Below are 6,316 nucleotides of genomic sequence, written 5' to 3'. Positions count from 1 at the left end.
GCTCACTGTAGTGTTTGTGTAGCTCCTGGTACTTGCATGCCATTGAGCGGAAGCCCTGCACAGTGGAGCTGGCAGCCTGGCCCTGGTCCCTGCATCCCCACAGTGATGCGCGAGTGCTGGGAGCTGCAGGTGTGCCATGGGGAGCCCTGGTCAGAAGAAGCGGACTGGCTTGGGTCTGCTCCTTGCCACCATGTGCAGCTCCCAGAATGGCCACGAGAACCCCAAGGGCCTGCTGCTGCTGGTGGCAGGAGCTGTGTACCACGGGGGAGAGGGTGTGTGGGGGGTCCCCACACCCGTCCCACCCACCCTCATGAACTCGACACACCCACATCCTGCCTACCCAGGCTCCTTGATCCTGCTGCCCCTTTGGGCACAGGCTCTGCACTTGCACCAGTCCCAGCCCCATACTTTGTGAAGCAGCACTGCCTGGAAGCTGTGTGTGTTGCCTGGGTTGGGCCCTTCTGTGCACAAGGGTGAGAGTGAGGTGTGTGAGCTGGGTGGGGTACAGTTAATTGTTGGGTGCCAGCAGGCTGGATAAAATTGCCTGGCAGATGTGACCCACAGGCTGTGTTTTGCCTGCCCCTGGTCTACATTCTCTTTCAAACCCCGCCCCCCCTTTGGGTAGTTGAAGGCTGTTGTTAAATCCCCTTTAGACTAAATAAACTCAGTTACCTCAGCCTCTCCTTATGAGTCATGTGCCCTAGCCCCCAAACCATTTTCGTTGCCCTGTGCTGGACTCTCTATTTGCCCTTTTTTCTATCATCCAGGACCTTTCCCAATCACCATGAGTTTTCAAAGATGATGGCCAGCTGCTCTACAATCACATCAGCCAAATCTGTGTGCACCCCTGGGTACATTTAAAAGAGTGTACAATTAATACAGTTTTTTTATTTTTTATTTTTTTAAGCATTTGATAAATATGACTGCCTGGGATATTGGAGTTGTCATTAACTCCTGAAATTATTCTGCATCCATTTAATGCTGTTTATTCTGATGTACCAGGTAGTAAAATTTACTTGTATTGCATTGGCACCCAGTGTGGGGTATATTATTTTAGACCTTTTATTAGCATGTAAAAACAGAGCCTACATCCCAAAATGCTTGCAATCTATGTGCATCAGGAGAGGCAACTGACTTACGCAGATAAGAGAAGCAGGAAGGAAAAGCTAACAGAGCTAATTATGTTTAAGGTAATAACAGTGGTTATCAAGGAGCTGTTATAAAATGTTCTACAAGTTTCTCAGCATGGGTGTGTTTAAAGGTGGAGAGGAAATTTTGTTTCTTACAGGAAGTTCCTCCCATGTAATATAGAAGGAAGTTCTTGGAGGGAAAATTGTACTTGTGGGTGATAGTCTGAGCAAAGGTGAGGGCCATTGGTTAGAAAACATGTCATAAGTATGGTAGGGACAGATTTAAAAGTGAAACAGTCTGGGCTTTGGAATGAAGGTGGAGTCAGTGAGGGATCTAGTCAAAATAACAGCTCAGAAACTTATTTTGGTGTCTTGTCTGGTAATCGTAAGAATTGAATGGAGAGTTTAGGAATGTTAAAGGGGCTCGAGTCACTTTCTGTTTTTGAATCCTAGTGCAGGGACATTGAGAAAATGAATAGTTCCATATATTTCCATGTGTACAAGTGATCTTCGCCATTCGCAGGGGATACGTTTTGGAGATCCCCGTGACTGGCAAAATCCGTGAATACGGCACTGTATTCATGAACATTGTCTGTGTTCATGAATGTAGTGTCCTGCTGGCTGGGGGTGGGTGGGGGTGGGGGCACGCCTGCGCTGGCAATGGCGGGGAGCCTGGCCGCGGCAAGCACGGAGCTCCCAAGGAGCTCCTGTAAGTGTATTTAAGATGCAGGTTCGGCATTCGTGAATATTTGAAACTGCAAATGCCAATTTAGTGAATAGTGAGGGTTTCCTGTAGTTGGTATTGGAAGGCATACTTTGATTATGCAATCTCAGTGCTACTTACCTTCTGATAAAGGCTATATATAACAAGCTAGGACATGGGAAATTTTCTTTCTGAGTCTATCCCTGAGAAATTCTAAGTCTGCTGATATCACCAAAGCATTACCCTTTCAGTTTAACAATAGCTTTGTGAGATGGAACAGATGATAGCACAGCAGTAAATCTGCATGTGTAATGGGAGTTGCTAATGAATATGTCTCGTACAACATAGGAGTTGTTGGAATAAAATGTACTAGCCACAAACAGATTTACTTGAAACGTAGAGGTATGCTTGACCCTTTATCTGTGGCTTTCTGTTTATGGTAATATCGTAAAACGCAGTGTTTTAAAAACAAATTTTAATTGTCGTATTTGAGCCTTTAAGGTACTCTTGGGTGACATTTTAGTCCTTTCTGCTACCAATGATGGCAAGGATTTTATTAAATGAAAACTGGTGTTCTCATAAAATTGCATGACTAAAGTAGCTCAGGCTTGAAAAATATGTAGGGGAACAGTACACTGTCCAGACTAGTAACATTGGCAATAGACAGCAGTGCCCCAGCACTCTTCCTACTAAGACCATTTCCAACCACATCCTGTGTACTCTCAGCAGTAGTGCCAAGAGATGAGTAATAAGGTTATGCCCAGTGTCAGCTTGTTCTGTCTTTATGTAAAGTACAGTAGGATTACTGATTTTCACTGCTGGCACTGGGTAGGCACATGAGTGGATTTTTAAGCCCTGTTTTTTACCACCGTTTTATGGCTGGCTGTTGGCTTGAATTAAAGTACGAGATGAACAAGGAATAGTAAATGTACAAAGGAAAATTGAGGTAGGAATCTGCCCTAAATAAAATCTTGTCTGACTTGAGCATTATTTTTATCTGTCCTGAATATATGATTAAAGAAATACTTCAGCTGACTTGTATTTCTTCATGCATAATTGTTTGTGATTTTCTTAAAACCACAGAAAATGTTTTTGAGTGAACTGTATTGGGAGAGAGCACTTTACAGGCTTTTTTACTGCTTTCATTTTTATTGTACATAAAATTCTCCATTTTATTGGGCCAACATACAAGTGTTCAGTTGAAAAAAGATGTCTCCTTCACCAGACATCTTTTTTGTCACAGACCTTTTTATTTAAAACTTATCATAAATATCATATTTTTTCACATACTGTACCCCTCTTGCTTTGGGGAAGGCAGAATGAAGAAAATTTTTTTCCAGAGTTATGGCTGTATGGAGTTGGAGTTAGGGACAGAGCCTAATCTTCAGTTCACTTATCCTCCCTTTCCTGTTGAATCAAAAACTGAAATTCTAGCAGCTGCTGAAGGCTAGTCTTCATGGGTGGTTTTGTGATTTTGAAGAGTTAACTAAAAGCAGTTTACAGACCTGTGAAATAGGAGGTGAGAGAAAGGAGTAGCTGAAAAGCAGCAAAATTTCCAGAAGAAAGGTTAGCTTGATCGGTAGAACATCAAGACCATTAAAAAGGAGAGGCAACTGTTAACATAAAAACAATGAAGCATTAAGTCAATTGACTTCCTCCACTGCCTGAATAGAAATGCCACTGCTGCTGTGAGCAGGAATCAAAGAGGAATGCTTCTATCCTTGGCAGAAAATCAGTTTCCTTGTTTGAGTCATGTGACCCAATTTGAGCGGCTGTTTTTTGAGGAAAATATTTGCGTTTAGTATGTGAGAAAATATAGTAATTTTAGTTCAATGTATATAATGTTGGGTAGAGTGCCTTGTCTAATCTTGGCTGAGAGAATTCTGTAGGAAATTAATTTAATGATTAATGCATGAAAAAATGTGATCTCATCATACTACATTAACTTTTGATTTATCATTTTTGTTTCTTAAATATTTGTCTTCAGAATCATTTGGAGGGAACTCTGCTCATGTAAATGAGATTACATTTGACATTAGATAGATGTTTCTCAGCATGGTTACAATGAATTCTGTAACTTTTTTTTAATAGTTTATTGATGCTTGCCAACTTAGATTAAAAACTGTTTAAAAATTATCTGGGATGGCCTAAAAATAAATGTCAATTCAAGGTAGAAAGCAATGTTGCCGTCAACTTCAGAGGCATGTTTTGAATGTCATCTGAGAAACCATTCACATTCCATAAATTTGTAGACTGCTGTCTGTCAAATCTTTTTAAATGAAGCTGGTGATGTTAAATGACTTGAATGTAAGATGACTATATTTATTACACATTAAAAAAACAGCTTATTGACTAATTATACAGAATAGTGACTAAATTTATGTCCCCTTGCTTTCCACAGAATGTTGACTTTGAAAGCTCAGGGAAGAAGCAGCAGGGAGAAAAACATAACACAGTGGTAAATATTATTTTTCCTTTGAACCAGTAACATGTTTACAGAAAGAGAGATGTTTTCTTTCAATTCTCAAATTAACCAAATTTTAACTTATTTTAAGACTTTATGCTCTGTCAAATCCTACATTGTTCTAATAAAATATTTTCCATGAGGAAAGGAAGCCAACTTCTAAAGACACAAACATTTGCTGTGAGACCCAAAGAAAGATGCATATTTTCAAAGTGGTTTAGGCATGTTCACGTGTGAACAAGGAGAAGGTACCGGGACCTAAAAAGAGAAAATCCTGTTATGAATTTGAACTGCCCATTTTAAAGCTTAGTGTACTTTTTTCTGTTGGGAGAGTAGGGTTTGGAAGATGGTTTCTGCTGCATGAAAAATATTTTATGCAGCTTCTAAAACTAGACTAGTTTACTGTATTTACTCACATACCCCTTCCTAAAGTTCATCTCTTAACTGGGGTGCTAATTGCTGTGCTGGAATGAAATCATGGAGACTGGAATGGCTGCCCAGGACTGTGCATCTCTCCTAGCCAGCATGCAGCAGGGGTGGTGTCCACTCGTCCACATCAGAGATAAGAGTTTTATCCCTTTCTCAGCCATTGCTGAATTGGCAGTAACTTTTGGCTAAGCAGCCAGGGGAGGGGTAATGATTACCCCTGATCTGTACAATTGGCTTTCAGCAGGAACTCTGGAAATTTTTTTTTCCTTACATTCTTCATTCTTCCCAAAGCAAAGTGCATATATTATTTGGCATGGGTTATGTGAGAAAATACAGCATTTACCTTCAAGGAAAACCACTGAGTTTCTGTAAATCCTAACTAATTGCCTGTCAAGAATGATGGATTTCAGGGAGTTTTTACATGGCCCCCCCCTTGTCCCCTGCTCACCCTTCAGGGCCAGCCATGTAAAGACTCCCCCTGCTGCCACTGTGCCCTCACCTTCCCGCTTTCCTTCCTCCCTTCCTTCCTTCCCTACTGCCCGGCCCCAACAATAGCCACCACCATGAACCCCTCCCCCCCTTCAACTTACCCACCCTGCACCCATGCAGGCCTGCACAGCTTCCTTCACTTCCTTCCTGCCATCTCCCCCTCTGTGCCAGCTGTTGTCAGGGCCCCCTTTCTGCTCCCCTTCCTCCCTCCCTCCCTTCCTGCTGGCTGTTCTGGCAGGTGTTGGGGGGGGGGTGCCCCACCGTGATCCCCGCTTCATCCTCCAGCGGAGAGGTGTGGGAAGCCCTATTGCTCGGGCGGCTGGGGCATATTTGCTGCCGCCACAAACTTCCCCGACAGCAGCTCAAACTTGGGCCTGCACAGCCAGTCGCTGTCTACCCTCTCGCCAGTGCATGCACAGTTGGCCAAAAGTGTTATGGACAGACAGACAAACATACAGGCAGACTAAGCCCTGTATTATATTAGAATGGACAACAAATGCCTGGAGGATATTTGGCAGTTCATAGGGTCTTTCCTTTCTTCCCTAGGAGTCTGTACTTATTCTGCATGGTGGACACATGGCAAACTTGTTCTTACTTTTTCTGCTGCATTAACTTGACATAGTGTGGGGTGACAGTAATTTTATCAAAAGTATTAAAATGAATTTGTTATTCTGGACCATATTTCATAGGAAAGCAACAATTTTGAGGAGGCAGTCTTCTTTTAAGATTTCATAGATTTCATGGACATTTGGGCTGGAAGGGACCTCGGAAGATCGAGTACAGCCCCCTGCCCAAAGAGCAGGAAGTCAGCTGGGGTCATAGGATCCCAGCAAGACAAGCATCCAATTTGCTCTTGAAGGTGTTCAATGTAGGTGCTTGAACCACCTCCGATGGCAGGCTGTTCCAGACCTTGGGGGCTCAGACAGTAAAGAAATTCTTCCTTATGTCCAGCCTGAAATGGTCTCGCCTTAGTTTATGACCATTTGACCTCGTCATCCCCAGAGCCTGGTGGTCACCCCTGATAAACTTATAGGTGGCCATTGGATCACCCCTGAGCCTGCACTTTTCCAAGCGAAAGAGCCCCATAGCTCTCAGCCTGTC

The 6,316-nt window shown here is 42.9% G+C and overlaps 1 protein-coding gene across 8 annotated transcripts in view; it reads left to right on the top strand.

The window, feature by feature from the left end:
- Positions 1-6,316, top strand: part of ERBIN (erbb2 interacting protein) — a 239,031-nt gene that overhangs the window by 71,261 nt on the left and 161,454 nt on the right. For 7 of the 8 annotated variants that reach the window (XM_019517772.1, XM_019517776.1, XM_019517770.1 and 4 more), the window contains one exon: positions 4,235-4,291. The exons of the other annotated variant lie outside the window; for it this stretch is intronic. The gene's annotated coding sequence lies outside the window, so the exon portion shown is untranslated. The remainder of the gene's footprint in view (positions 1-4,234; positions 4,292-6,316) is intronic. 8 annotated transcript variants of the gene reach the window in all.

The sequence above is a fragment of the Gavialis gangeticus genome, unplaced genomic scaffold, assembly GCF_001723915.1.
Source record: "Gavialis gangeticus isolate Ggan-Ray unplaced genomic scaffold, GavGan_comp1, whole genome shotgun sequence".
NCBI lineage: Eukaryota > Metazoa > Chordata > Crocodylia > Gavialidae > Gavialis > Gavialis gangeticus.
The sequence above is the reverse complement of the archived record's forward strand: the minus strand, read 5'-3'. Positions and strand labels throughout refer to the sequence as shown.